This window comes from Sinocyclocheilus grahami, unplaced genomic scaffold (assembly GCF_001515645.1).
Source record: "Sinocyclocheilus grahami isolate Dianchi unplaced genomic scaffold, SAMN03320097.WGS_v1.1 scaffold668.1, whole genome shotgun sequence".
Classification (NCBI taxonomy): Eukaryota; Metazoa; Chordata; class Actinopteri; order Cypriniformes; family Cyprinidae; genus Sinocyclocheilus; species Sinocyclocheilus grahami.
The window spans coordinates 649,941-664,663 of record NW_015505847.1 but is presented as its reverse complement, the minus strand read 5'-3'; the positions used below and the strand labels follow the sequence as shown (position 1 = coordinate 664,663).

At 39.9% G+C, this 14,723-nt stretch overlaps 2 long non-coding RNA genes across 3 annotated transcripts in view; one reads left to right on the top strand and one right to left on the bottom strand.

Moving 5' to 3' along the window:
• Positions 1–921, top strand: part of LOC107558959 (uncharacterized) — a 5,258-nt gene extending 4,337 nt beyond the window's left edge. The window contains exon 3 of the long non-coding RNA XR_001605541.1: positions 806–921. This is a non-coding gene — a long non-coding RNA (uncharacterized lncRNA). The remainder of the gene's footprint in view (positions 1–805) is intronic.
• Positions 922–11,732: 10,811 nt separating this feature from the next.
• LOC107558961 (uncharacterized) lies at positions 11,733–12,075 on the bottom strand. Of its 2 annotated transcripts, none has more exons than XR_001605544.1 (3): positions 12,026–12,075; positions 11,884–11,957; positions 11,733–11,827 (listed from the first exon to the last, which is right to left on the bottom strand). It is a non-coding gene; the product is annotated as an uncharacterized lncRNA (long non-coding RNA). The 2 variants fall into 2 exon arrangements; XR_001605543.1 differs by having other exon boundaries at positions 11,733–11,824.
• Positions 12,076–14,723: the final 2,648 nt, after the last annotated feature.

Sequence of the window (14,723 nt, the reverse complement as noted above, 5' to 3'; positions counted from 1 at the left end):
TAAAATAAAAGTTTTTTTTAAATAGGTTTTTGTCTCTCTCTCTCTCTCTCTCTCTCTCTCTCTCTCGCTCTCTTTCATTCTTTAGTAATTACAAATATTTAAAAACGTGTGCATTCATGTGCATCTTTAGTGCATTTGGTATGAAAAGAAAGATATCATTAGTTGATGGTTTGATTGACTAAGTAACAAATGAGGCAGCAACTGAATGTATCACAGTCCATGTAATTATTACTCCTACTGCTGTCAAACTGAAATTACATCAGTAAGAAATACTGTTTACCTGTCGTGTCATCCATGCAGTGTGGGTGTGACTTCACTTCCACGAGAGACTCTTACCACATCAGGACCTACGTAAACTATATCTATCTATCTATCTATCTATCTATCTATCTATCTATCTATCTATCTATCTATCTATCTATCTGTCTATCTGTCTATCTATCTTCTCCAGGAAATAACCCTTGGCTTCTCAGTCGCCCTCTCCTGGATAAAACTGTGAATAGCCATGTGTTAGAAACTGCTAAGGATTCCTACATTTTAGCAGAAAATAACACTCCAGGGGGAGCTCTTGAGCAGCTGACTTTATTCACAAACATCTTTCAAGTGTAACTTCTAATGATACACTCTCTCTTTCTCTCACACACACACACTCCTGTGCACTTGCACACACAAACTGGCTGGAAGACTGTTTTTATGCAGGCTTGTAATACCTTCTTGCAAAAAAGACAATTGATTTCACAGGTTATTTCATTTGGATGTATTTTTCCCTTTACCGATGACTGACTTCCTTTCTGTCACACTTTAGACTGTTGTACCGTCACATTGGATTTGAAAGCAACACCCTTTCCTCCATACATCCACGCTACCTGAAAGACCACAGCTTCCTGAATCCAACCATACCAGTTATGTACAGATCGGACCTCCGCCTCGGCAGACACGGCCAGATAAGCTTTGGCCAATCAGATCGCATATGCTAATGAGGGTGAAACTCGTTTTTATCTATATACCTAACCCTAACCCCTAACCCTAACGTGGAACCAAAGTCTGGACTTTTTTATAACAGTTCCTGGTTAGGAAGAGTCTATAGTTTGAGAACTGTGGCATGTTTTCATTACAAGAGGTTGGATTATTAATTTGTTATCAGTCAACATAAGCTACGGAGAGTGTTTGGACATTGATTTACTAGAGATAAGACTTTCGCACATATCAACTTTCACATGACAAAATCCTACAGTCTTACATTGCTTTGATTGCTTTCTTTTGTTTGTTTGTTTTTTACTTTTGTGTATTTACATTTTTGTCTATATGTAGCTGTATTAACATGAACTGAATGTTTTCTATTTTGTATTTAATAAATTGATTTGAAATCCATTTGACTACTGTACATTTTTGACAATACAGACATTAGTTATGTGGTGACTGCATCCATTTCAGATGTAAAATAACTGTTTTTCCCAAAGACTTAATTTATAGTAGCTGGAAAGTATTTAAAGTGAAACAGATGTATTGTTGTAAAATAATAGTGCGGGCCCTGTGTGGGCATAGTGAGGGCTTCCTGGGGGCTAAGTGGGGGCTGCCCGTGCAGGGCCAGCACTAAGGAGGCAATGTTTTGCCACTGAGCAAATTCTCAGGGGCCCTGCGCTGGCAACCCGCTGGGGGCCTAAGGCTAGACCTAAGTAAGCCCATAAAGGGTCAGTGCAGGCTTGTTTGCCGGGTAACTTGACAGAGCTCAAACTGAAAACGTGGTAGCAACAAACAGGAAGCTGCTACAAGTATATGTAATGTTAAGACAATTTAGCAACAAACACATTTTCTGTAGCCTTTTTAACGTGCCAATAAATGTACACTGGTTTATCTAAGGTCTGCGTGGTGTATTTCACAAATAAATGCACACAGCAGATGGCAGTGCTACTTAAAAACAACAGCACATTCACAAATTTCTCTTTATTTTTACTGAGTAAATTTACTGTTGTGTTTAAAGGACTTATAATAGTGTTTTTAAAACAAAAACACATAAGTATTCAGTGTTTATTTAAATCATTCATAAAAATGTGTTGAAAGTACACAACAGCAATTTAATGTTACTCTGATAACGGACAGCAGATGGTGCACTGTGCGTTTAACTTCACATTTGTCTTAGCTGAAGCTATTAGATGGCAGTCAAGCTCCAGTATAATCGAGGTGCACAACCAGCCAATGCTGCTTTGCCATCGCTCTGAGCGGCAGCCACTGGGTGCGAGATCCTGCCAAATCTCTACAGAAGCATTGAACAGAAAGAATGGATGACTCTGAGACAGGCAGGATCATGTTTGTTATGACCTATCTCAGAAGCCAGACAGGCTTTGTACCACACAGTAATGGCATATTATTACCCAAATCACATTCATATGAAGGTCAGCCAGGAGCATGTATGAGCTCCTGTGATTGTGGATCTGTAGGTAATTTCACATTTGTTAGCAATGAGTAACCAGTCCAGATTCACCTGTAGCCATTTCTTAGTCGTACTTGTACAAAAGCAATACTGCAGAAACACTTGGATAGAAATAAATCTGTATGTTAAAATAAATCTGTTATATGGCAATAATTAGCCATTTTATTCTGAAATTTAACAGAAGTATCATTATTCATTATTCAGCTGGTCATTATGGATGGTTCTCTAGGAGGAGAACCGTCTGAGCTCACTGAGCTTTCTGAACATGAAGAAACAGAATGTCCCAATTCAGCATTGATAAAGACCCACTAGGAAAACCATGTGCTAGTGACAGCAGAAAAAAAGTCATTTTGTCAACATAAATCATTAATGTCCTGAAGTGCAGGGTGCTTATAATATTACCAAAGAGAGCTGAGGTAGAAAAAAAGAAGTTGATCACACTGATAGCTATAGTTCCTCAAACGTGTCAAGTCTAGTATACAAGTCTATAATAAGTGATCATATATAGTATAACTGGAGGTGCAGCACCACAGGGTCTGATTGGGTATCACGTTAGAGGCAGACTGATCAAGAGTCATAAATATCAAACATGACTGATATTTACGAATTGGGATCATGGAGGCTCTGATGCGATCGGGAGCAGTAGATTAATCGTAATGACACCACAAAATTGAGGATCTTTTGGAGAAAATGTTGGTTGCGACAAGCCTCAAATCAGGCGACACCCCCATTATCCTCGAGGGGTTCAAATCAGGCTCAAAATGGGGCTTAAAATCTTCAAGTGTCTGACCAGCCTAAGAGGCTGGATCCAATCTGGAGATAGTGTTGGGACAGAGATGTCTAGTTACGTTGGGATGGACATCAAAGGATTGGTATCCCGAGGTAGAATCAGAAAAGCATATGGAGAATAATAAGTGTAGCTGCTATTCATTACATTTCAAAAATAAAATAATAATGTGAATTTGATCCGACATAACTATAGTACATGGTTATGAGATGAATTATGTGAATGCTTGGCTAAAGAGATGTGTCTTTAATCTAGATTTAAACAGAGAGAGGGTGTCTGAACCCCGGACATTATCAGGAAGCCTATTCCAAAATCCATGAGCCAAATGCCAAAACCTCTATCTCCTTTAGTGGATTTTGCTATCCTAGGAATTACCGAAGGTACAGAATTTTGTGACCTTAAGGGGTGTGATAAATAGTTCAGTTAAACCAGTAAAACCAGACCTTTTGTGACTGTCTATTGAATTGCTATTGAACAGTTTCTGAGATGTTTTTATTCTCCAGACAAACAGGTTGCAGAGTCTGATGCTTACAATTGTGAACACTCCCCTGCTGACACCAGCACTCTGGACACAAACCGCAGCTCTCACCAGCAGTGACAAGAGAATTCTCAGAATCCATTAGCACGTGCTAGAAAACACTTTTCAGATCACTTTCATCCTAGAACAAGTGTCCAATATTGAGTCTGACTGAAAGTTAGTTAACCCTCAGAGGTCTTGGTTCTAATAGGGGATAAAATGTCTTTATAGATGTGTCACATATTAGATACCAAAAAAGTGTATGACTGCAATGGCCAATCAGATAGAATTTTAATGTAAATTTAATAAATGTTTCTTTCAAATGTATTTATTTCACAATACATTGTTTCACAGCAGCTTTAAAGCAGGAAATCATATTATGTCTATAATGCAATAATGCTTTAAGAAATCATTAACATTTTTAATATTCTGCAAGGGGTTTGTAAATTATGAGCAGAATTAAGAGCAATCGACAATAATCACAATTACGATGCCAAGGGCAATTATCTACAATTACGATTATTTCATAATCACGCAGCCTTAAGACCGGGCGAGCGACGGTCAGGCTAGTTTGTTTGGTTTGTTCCACTCGTCAGCTCTCGTCAGGCTCATGTCGGCGGCAGTTTGGCGCGAATGAGAGCTCTTATTGGATGTTCAGTTTAGCGAACGAGTCAGTGCCAGAGAATTAAAGCGAAAGTGATGAAGCAAGCATGTAAATGAAGACGGTACAGACAGGAGGCTGTTTAAATGTTACGTGATCTTTCCCAATCATTCCAATATGCGAATGTTTTCATAACAACGTGAGCTGCTTAAAATTATTAAAGTTATCAATGTTACTGATATTCAAAATAGTAAGCAAGTGCTGCTTTGTTTACATTTCGTATATCTGCGTTTATCTCGTATATCTTTGTTTCGGTTTCTCCTTTGAATGACGAATATATACTATTGATAGCTGCTGATATAGACAGATAATTCCTCTCAGGTATGCGCAGAACGCACGTGTTAGTTTGCCGTCGCCTGTAGTCTGTGCGGTGTGTTCGAGCGCAGCTTATTGGTCCGACACTGCCGACGTGAGGCGACAACACCGTCGGCTTTCATCGCCGCTAGTTCTTTAAAGTCGGCTTGATGTGTCCCGACCTTTAATGCAAATGCGATCAACATTTTTTAACATGAACAAAAGAGTGATCGAGATGTTCAGATCTTGACTCTCCAGCAGTCATAGAAACACATGACCCTGTTCTGAGACACACATTAATACATCAATACCTGCTTCACAATCACAGGACTCCATACAGATTAGATTTTTATCATGTCAAATAAAAAGCTACAGTCTCTGTGACTAACATGGTGAATGTTTTCCATACAGTGCATATAGTGACACCTAACAGGACATGCATTTAGATTTTTACATGTCCTTATACTATATGTCTTTTTGCACATTTGATATTTCAAAATGATTCTTCAAATATTTAGTCTTTTTAGTCCATGTAAATTGGATAACAAAAAAAAAATTCTTAAACCTTCAAGATGACCACAAACTGATATTTTTCAAGTCTTACTGTTCTCTAGACCAGTTGTTCTCAATTCCAGTCCTCGCGACCCCCTCCCCCCATGTCTCTCTTATTTAACACACCTGATTCATGTAACCAGCTCGTTAGAAGAGAGCTCCATGGATGAAATGTTCCGGTTGAGAGGGTCACTACACAGTGTTCATTGCTCCTTACTCCCTGAGAATGGGAAAACGGTTGAAGTTTACTTCACTTCAGAACATTCATTCATGGATTTGCGCTACCCCATTGCCTGCAGCGTCTTCACACACATACAAAACTTAGTATAGAAGTGTAACAAAATATACCTGTGTCGCACACTTTAATACCCTTTGAATGGAACATATATGCTACCTTCGAACTGGAATCATATCATGTGATGTCCACTTCGCAGGGCATTCATGGTCAAATAGAACAAACATCGGAAGTGATAAGAGAAATATACAAAATGTGCAGAGCGGGGGTTAGCGAGGACTGGAATTGAGAACCACTGCTCTAAAACTGCCGTCTCTGTGACAGAGAATACAAGCTTCTAGGATTCTCTGGTGGGATTTGGCATCCACACAATGACACCTCAGAAACGCTTAACAGAGCAAGCAGTCTCCTGAAACTTAACCCTCAAATCCTCTTAAAGACCCTAATGATTCCTGATGATTCTATTAATGTTGTACTCTTGCCGTTCCACAGCTGGAGGAGCCACTTTAACCACAATCCACGGCCAGAAGACGCTGCCAAGTACCTGCATTAGTGATGCCAGCTCAGTCAGTGAGGGTGCCGTTTCCAGAGACAAACATCCAGCTTTTCTCTTGCATGCGTTCTTTGTGCTCAGAGAACACAGCTCTCTCAGTACCAATGTCAATCTCTCTCAACTCTCACTGTCAAATGCACAATTTTTTAAATAACAGATTGGTTTATCTAATGTAACTGTGCGGTGCATTGGTAAAACTATTTGGAATTAACATCTGGAATGAACAAAGCACTTAAAACCCACTATAGGGTCTGGGTCCAGATTGGTTGTCAGAGATTTGGTGAATTACAGTTAACAGCTTATTTATGTGGGTCATATATAGACCTCATATTCACTTCTCTACTTTCGTCACAGAGCAATACAATAACCCTTTCTAGAAAAAGGAGGTACAGCAGTAATGTTTGCTTCTGTAGAACAGACAAGTCAGTGTAATTTCAACCTTATGTGAACTAAATTTCAGCAAAAATCATTTTTGGGGGTCACGTTTGGAGTCATGGTGAACTATATGTAGTCTTGCTATTATAAATCATGACATATTAGTCAAGAAGGGGGAAATGTAATTTACTGAGACATCAATTTTTGAATGTTCTTGTTCCATTTCATTAGATAATAAAGCAACATTTCTGCCACCTATAACTCAGAACCTTAATGACATGGAATTTAATCAAATGATACTATTGCTGGTTAAAGCAATCTCTGCCATCGCTAATAAACGCACTGCAGGTGAAATGAAAAGTGCAGGTTAAAGCGAGCCACATGCCGCATGTCAGGAAATCTGTCTTGGTTAGGTCAGTGAGGTGGAGGGAAGAACAGGGAATTCATTCATTATATTTTCCATAGCAGAGCAGATTCTGTGTTCCATTAGTGGTAATTATAGATCACGGCCTGATCAGTGCAGCAGCTCATGTTGCATGCAGAAATTCAAAGTTTACTATTTACTATTGTCCTGTTTTAGAGCTGCTATACTGCGGAATTGAATTTTGTCTGCATCAGTAAATTATTATTTTCCAGTTTAACACTCAAGTTGCTTTGACAACATCTGCATTGTATAAAGTGCAATGAAAAATAAAGGTAAAGTTATTTACTCAGCCTTACAAATCTGTGCGCTTTTTCATGCTTTTCATGTTACCCTTGGGAAATATCATCAGGAAACATGGTGTTAACTTTCACTGTTACGCTGATGATACTTAACTCAATATTTCTTTGTGTCCTGATGAAACAGAATGCATAGTTGATTTAAAAAGCTGGATGACTAGTAATGTCCTACTGCTGAATTCTGAAAGAACTGAGGTTCCCTTTCATGGGAACTTTGAACTGCATCTTCTAGGGGTCGCTATGGGGAACGACTCGTCGTGACCCGTGTCTGAAGCATACATTGCAAAAAAAACACCAACAACACGTTGGCCGGCGACAGCCATGACGTCACTACCGGTGCAACTATAGTATAAATAGGCACCGTGAAAACACATCATCCTCTTCTTCGGCTTCATTGACTGTTTTGTTTGAAGCGTGCATTTCTGTGGTAAGAGCAATCTCTATTCATATTATGGCGAGCACTAGCAAAGCGTTTAGAGGATGTGTGCATCCGTGTTGTCATTGTTTAACATCTGATGACACACCCGATCTATGCATTATTTGTTTGGGCGAAGAGCACACAAGCACACGGTGTCCTCGAGGGGCAATCTGCGTGCACTGCGAGTGTTTTTCAAATGAAAAAGCTCCGCTCTCGTTTGACTCTCTTCTTGAAGAAAGAGGGGCAGCCATCTGCTTACCGCGATTCAGGACCTGCCGCTGCTGAGGCACGGAGGAGAATGAGCTCGTGGGGTTTGCAGGTGGATCTGGCCGATGAGTTTGAAGAGGGGTTTTCTCTCTCACGATCGTCGGATGTGGACGAGAGTGAGCCACTGGAGGATGATGTTATTTAATTAACATTGTCTGATCCAGGGGCCAGTGCTCTGCTGGGATCAGCCCAGCAAAAGCAGGAAATGTCTTAGGAGGGCAAAGAAGCTGAGGCTGAGCCTTCCCAATCCTCCTGCCCTGCGTATGATGAGCTTTTGAAAGTTATGGATTGCGCCACAGCGAGGCTTTACTTGCCATGAAGCGGGCGAAGAAAGTGACGTCGCGAGTTCATCTCAATGAATGTTATTTTTCTCGCCATAACCCTCCAGCTCAGGTGAGCCTTCCTTTCTTCCTGTTTTCCATACAGATATTGAGAAGGAATGGAAGAGGCCGTTTTTTCCTAACGCATCCATCCAACAAATGAGTTATGATAACATCGAGGCGATGTGCGAAAGCGGTTATGAGAAGATGCCTCTACAGAGAGACGCTGGCCAGTTATCGCTCTATGGGTCAGACGTCCTCTCTTAAGACTCCCTCCTTGACATCTCGCTCTAATGCCAGGGCATGCGCAGCAGCAGCAGGTCGGGCTGTTGCTTCATTGCACACGATGGTGATGCTCCATGCATATCAGGCAGACCTGGTGAAAGACTTGGATAAAGGCGAGGGCCTTTCTCCTGATGAGGTAGCTGAATGCGCCGCACCACGGATCTTGCTCCCTGCCTCTGCTAGTGGCAGGTCCATGAGAGCTATGGTAGTGACGGAGGGACATCTGTGGGTGAACCTAGCAGATATCGGGAAAAAAGAGAGGGGCTTTCTTCTCGATGTGCCGGTTTCGCCTTCCGTATTTTTGGTACCTCCGTTGAGACAGTGGTCGAGAAGTTCAGGGAGGCAAAGGCGCGCTCAGCGGCCTTCACAAAGGTCCAGGTCTGAGCCCGAACAACCCAGGGGTCCTTGCCCGTCTCGGTTTGAGGATCAAAGACGGGCACAGAAGGCTAGTGTCACGGCTTGCGCTCCTCCCCCGCCCGCGGGTAGGGGTAGGAAGAATTGCGGGTCGAAGGTAGGTAAAATCTTATCTTCCCCTTCCTAATTCCCCTCTAACTTCCCTCTCTCCACCTGACCGAGGTTAGGTGGGAATTTCCTGCATTACAGTCTCCTATGCTGGACCTATGACGTTTGGTTGATTCTATGGCTTCATAGTGACCACCTTACTGATGGTCCGGACCAGAGGCTTCTTCGGATGGGGCTCCAAAGCGGGAACAATGGTGGGTGAGTTTAAATGTGTGTGTGTGTGTATTTAATGCGCTAGTGGTTGTGTGTATAATCCTTCTGCTAGCTTTCTTTGCTGTGTTTCCCGGGACCTGTGTGTTTCTGTCCTTTTTCTAGGGTAGGTCCTCAATCCGGAGGGCGCTTTCGAGGAGTGGGCTCTGAAGGGCGCTCTGGAGGAGCGGAGTTAGCTAACACAGGAACCGGCAAACATTTAAACATAAATCTTTAATAATCAAATAAACAAACAAACAAACACAAAACTAAAGTAAAAGCGGCAGCCCCTCACGGACAACTACCGCATAAAACATAATAAAACAACATAAATAGCCCAGGCCTGGTCCTCTCTCGTCCTTCACTGTTGTTACTTCTCCTTTTATCCTTCCAGAGCTCCTCCATGGAACTCGAGACCGGTGAGTGGCACAGGTGTCGCTCATTATCATTTACTAATTTTTCAAGAGGCAGACACACTCTTTCAGTTTAAATCTAGATTGAAGACCCATCTCCTTAACCAGGCACACACATAACACTATCACATTTCTATAATTCAAATCCGTTAAAGGATTGTTAGACTGTTCATTAATTAACACTTCCCATAACACCCGTTGTACTCGTTACATCATAAGAAGAATATTAGACTAATATTAGTCTAAATTACCTACAACCTCTACAGCCCTGAATGTTAGTGGATACCATGTCAACTAGATGCGCCATAAATGATGAAACTGAAATAATGTTCCATTTTTCTAATAAAACAACATCAAGAATGTTTCAATCAATAAATTCAAAAGTTTGGCCATATTCCCGCAGCATTAGCAACCTGCACTGATTCCATAATGAGCCATAAAAAATCTGTGGTCCATTTTTAACTCTGGATTACTGATGAGGGAGAAACAAAGACGAGAAAAGTACTTTTTACGTATCCAGATATGTGCATATGCAGGATTCTTACAGCTTTTAAAAGAGTGTGCTTGAGCGTGGAAAGACCAAATAGGCTGAGGTGGGGAGAAACCTGCTTATTGAAAGAGCTGCGTGCACAAATGGGTTAAGGCTACATCAAACAGCACTTATTGCATCTTGATTGAATTCCTAACATTAACAGCCTTTTAAAATATTCATTGTCTCAGTTTAATCACTCTCTCTTTCTGTCTCTCTCTCTCTCTCTCTCAAACACACACAACTAATGTGTAACACTGGTCAAGGTAGAAATGGGCTCAGTCTAGTCTGTGGTTTCCAGTGATCAGGCCCGGTTCTACGGGGGTGCTAGAGGGTGCCAAGCACCCTCAAACAAAATCCCTTAGTTAAATCTGTATTAATGGAACTTTATTGAATATTTGGCAAACTATCCAGAGCGTTATGGTTTGCGCTCTGGAGATTGATTTTCTATGTCATCTTTCGGTGTTCTATGTGTTTTTGCAGCATTGATCAATGTAGCCAATCACAGACACATGTTGATTTCTTAAATCAGAGACGTTTAAGTTGGAATCCACTCACCGATGAATTCACTGGAGTTTTTGTTCTGGTATTGTATTCAGCACGAATCATCTCATTATAACAATGTGTTGATGCGTTGTGCAGCATAGAGAACTTTATTGATAACGTATCTTTGTGAGATCACAATGAACTGAGATGAATGACAGCTTTTTAGTGATTATGAACGTAGCGCTCTTTGCACCATAGCAACGGATGCCTATATATATATAAAAAAAAAATATATATAGCCCTATATATATATATTAGTGGTGTCAAAATTAACATGTTAAGCGATTCATTGTTTTAGTTTAACGTGTTAAAAATATTTTACACAATTAACGCTAAAAGAGCTAGGGTTGGCCTCCCCACTCACAACTGCTGCTTGTCACTTTTTCTCTTCACAAGAAGTGCATTTATTCAGTCACAGAACGACTGAGAACAGGGGACGTTTCAGAAACGCGCTCCACTTCACTTCAGCGCCAGGCGCGAGTCAAACTAGTCCGGAAACGGTACTGTGCTCGCAGCGCATGCTCTTCAATTGCACTCACAAAGGCACCGGCCAGCACTGTAGCCTATATCCTTTCATATTAAAGTGCAAAATAAACTAAGTGCGTGCAATGTGGTGGTCAGTTAAGTCATGAAGTTACCAAAAGGTGATTAAAGCTGCGCATGTGTGGCGGTAAGTGGTCAGGAGTTTGGAATATTACCAATAATAAGAGAAAGCCTGTAGTCGACTACACCGGGACATAAAAGCCCCAAACAAAGGGACACAGGTTCATTGCCAAAAGGCAGGGTGAGCATAATAATGAGTATAAACAAAAGTCACTTTATTAACATACAATTGATAAAAACACTTCACACCAGGTCTCAATACATCACACATCTTTACCAGTAACTTATAAAACAAGTACAATACAATAAGAGAAAATAAAGGGGGAGGTGGCCAGCAAAGACCCTCAGATTTCTACCCCACACTCAATACCCATGACACGCACTCGTGAAAAATCAGTAATATTAAACACAGCACTCCATGTGGACACGCAGTACAAGGTACCATGGCTAACCCCTCCCACCTAAATCCACACACACCAAATAATACAAAACATAATATAACAGACAGAACAAAACAGAGTAGAGCAGAGCAGAAGTGCAGTCAGTTACGTGAGGTTCGTTAGGCTTCAATTAAGATCATTAGAAACCCCTGGACGTGCAATCAATCCTGCTGGACATTAAACAAAAGTTACACATAAAAACTTATTTAAAACTAGCCATACCTACCAAGAAAACAGTACAATGCTGCAATACACATAGTCGCTCACCATGCAGGATTACAGCTACTTGCAGGCCCATATCTAAAAACAACAAAGGTAATAAACCTCTATTTAACAGGCAAAAAGGCATTTTTAAAACCGGGACAAACCTGAAAACTGGCCAACAGCCAGCACACGACAGACAGGAGGATAACCCAACTGCTGGCACTCATTCAAAACGCCACATGTCACAAAGGGGCGGTACCAAGGATGATGCATCCCAAGCAACCAAACACTCCCCCTTTTATGGGCACACAGGCACTAATTGGCTCATGAAACTTACCCAACCATGATAAAGTATGAACACTGATAGGTTCACCTGTTCCGAATCATCTTTTAACTGCCTCACTTCCTGCTCTGAACCTCCGCTCAGGAACGGTCACACTTGATTCTCGCTGAGCGGGCCTGAAGGCCAGAAGTATGATTCAGAGAGAGAAATTTTAAAGAATGCACTAAGAGAGAGTGGAGAGCAAAATATTAGTAATATTCTTAAAAAAATCTGCAGATGATAAGGGTTGGAGTTTACTTCTAGAGTATTTAGGATCAACAAGACTAATAAATAGAATTTGAGATATATAAGTTATTGATTTTTTTTTGTTTTTTGGGGTGTTGTGTATAGTGATTTAGATCCTGAGTCCACACTCCAGATCAGTGGGTGGCGGTAATGCACCCGAAAGCTGTTTGCCAACTGCCAATAAAAAACAAAAGAAGAAGAAGAAGAAGAAGGTTCACCTGTTTGGGTACCGCCAGCCAATTATACTGGGTCTATAGCTCATTCTGCTACATATGCATGTAATATATTTTATGAGTCAGATTTAAGAACATGTCTCTGAAATGGTTTTCAAAACTTTCCTGGAGCAGCCCAGCACAGTCTCACTCATCTAACACTCCCAATTTAACTCGTCAGCTCATTAATAGAGACTTTAAGACATGAAGTGGGTCAGAAAAGGTAAAAAGAGTTCAGAGAAAATGATGAGTGTCAGATCTGCGTCACGTTCAGCTGCGGCAGCTCTTAAAGAAATAACAACCAAATTAACTTAATAACCAGCTGCTGTGATGTCTATTAATCAAAGGACAAAGAAAAAAAAGAGTGAAAAAGAACTTTTATATCTTTAAGGATACATCTATATTTAATTTAGAATTTAGTGTTTGACATCTTCAATTTCAATTTCTGTATATTTCTGCTGAAGGGCACAGGTAAATATGACATTTATCATAATGGGTTTATGTGAATGTTTTAAGTTCACTTAAATTAGAAGTTATTTTTTAAAGTTTAATAAATGTTAAAATTGATTGCTCTCAAATATACTGTAATGTTGAATGTTATAGTCAATGGTTAATATATATATATTAGTGCTGTCAAACTATTAAAAAATAACTAATTAATCGACATTTTTCTGAGATTAATCGCGATTAATCCCACCTAACATTAAAGTTTTTAAATATACTTTTACATTGCAATGATTTCACATTCAATCTTAAAATTAATGCACAAACAACATAAATAGGGCTGGGTATCGATTGAGATCCCGATTCGATTTCGATTCACAAGCTCTCGATTCGATTAGCTTTTTTTTAATTACATTTAGTGAATATAGTTTTAATACAAATGCTATTGATATTTCAAAAAAAATTAACAGTAAACATCAGTTTACAAATACTGAATTAATAAAAAGAAATTAAGAACCACATGCCTGTATTTTAAACTTATTTTTGTTTTTGTATAGGGTCCTTTTTAAACAATAGTAGGCCCCTATAAAATGTTCTTAATTTTTCTGGTAATCAGATGAAGGCATAAAACATTAATTTAATTTATAATCAAATGAAAATTTAAACCCTTTTATTTTTTTGGCAAACAAAGTGCGGCACAACAGAGGTTTACTGTTAAAATTAAAAATAAAACAGATGTGATTATTCCTTTAAAAATAAAGATTTTTTTATATTTATTAGCAGTAGTAGCACTGAGTCTTCAGACTGCTAAATAGTAATATATTCTGACAGTTTAACGTTAAACTAAACTTTTATTTTGACGGGTTGCCGTGAGGAACTTGCAGTTGCTGTGTATGTGATATGACGGTAGTTTTCTCAAATGAAACGCTAAAATGCTAATGAAGTGAGTCTCAGAGCAGCTGGAGATGACATTCATGTTCATATCATCATATAGTAAGACGGCAAAAGCTGAAAACACCCCGAGCGTCATCCGCGCTTTAGTATGCGTGTAGTAAACAAAGTGCACCGCACCATCCGCCATTCATTCATTGTGGAAATCATGGCGCCTTATGCGTTATAACAAATGCTTCCGCAGATTTATAGTATTACTGTAGCATTTCACCTGAGCATCGCGAATCACGTGTATGGCCATGATAAGCGCTGAATGAATGACAGGCTTTCTGTTGTAACATCGCGCAAGGTAAATAAGGGTGACATCTAGTGGAGAAGACTAATGATAAGATTCACGTTAATCAGATCTTGTTTTAAATGTGCTGAAATAAATCCCGGAAAAGATCGATTCGTGGCTTTTGAGAATCGATATCGAATCGATGTCATTTAAAAAAAACAATTAATCAAAAAATCAATTTTTTTTGCCCAGCCCTAAACATAAAGACAGTATATTTTTTTATATTTGTTTAATGGCATCTTTTTTTTTATAACTGAAGGCCAGTATCAATGATTGTCACAATAAGCTCTTCGATGGAAGCATGCAGGAGGCATGAGTAAACATAAACAGTCTTTAATCCACGGAACACTGGGAAAAGCCACATAATAGGTGCTGGCGCAAACACACGTACATAAACGGTCAACCCATTA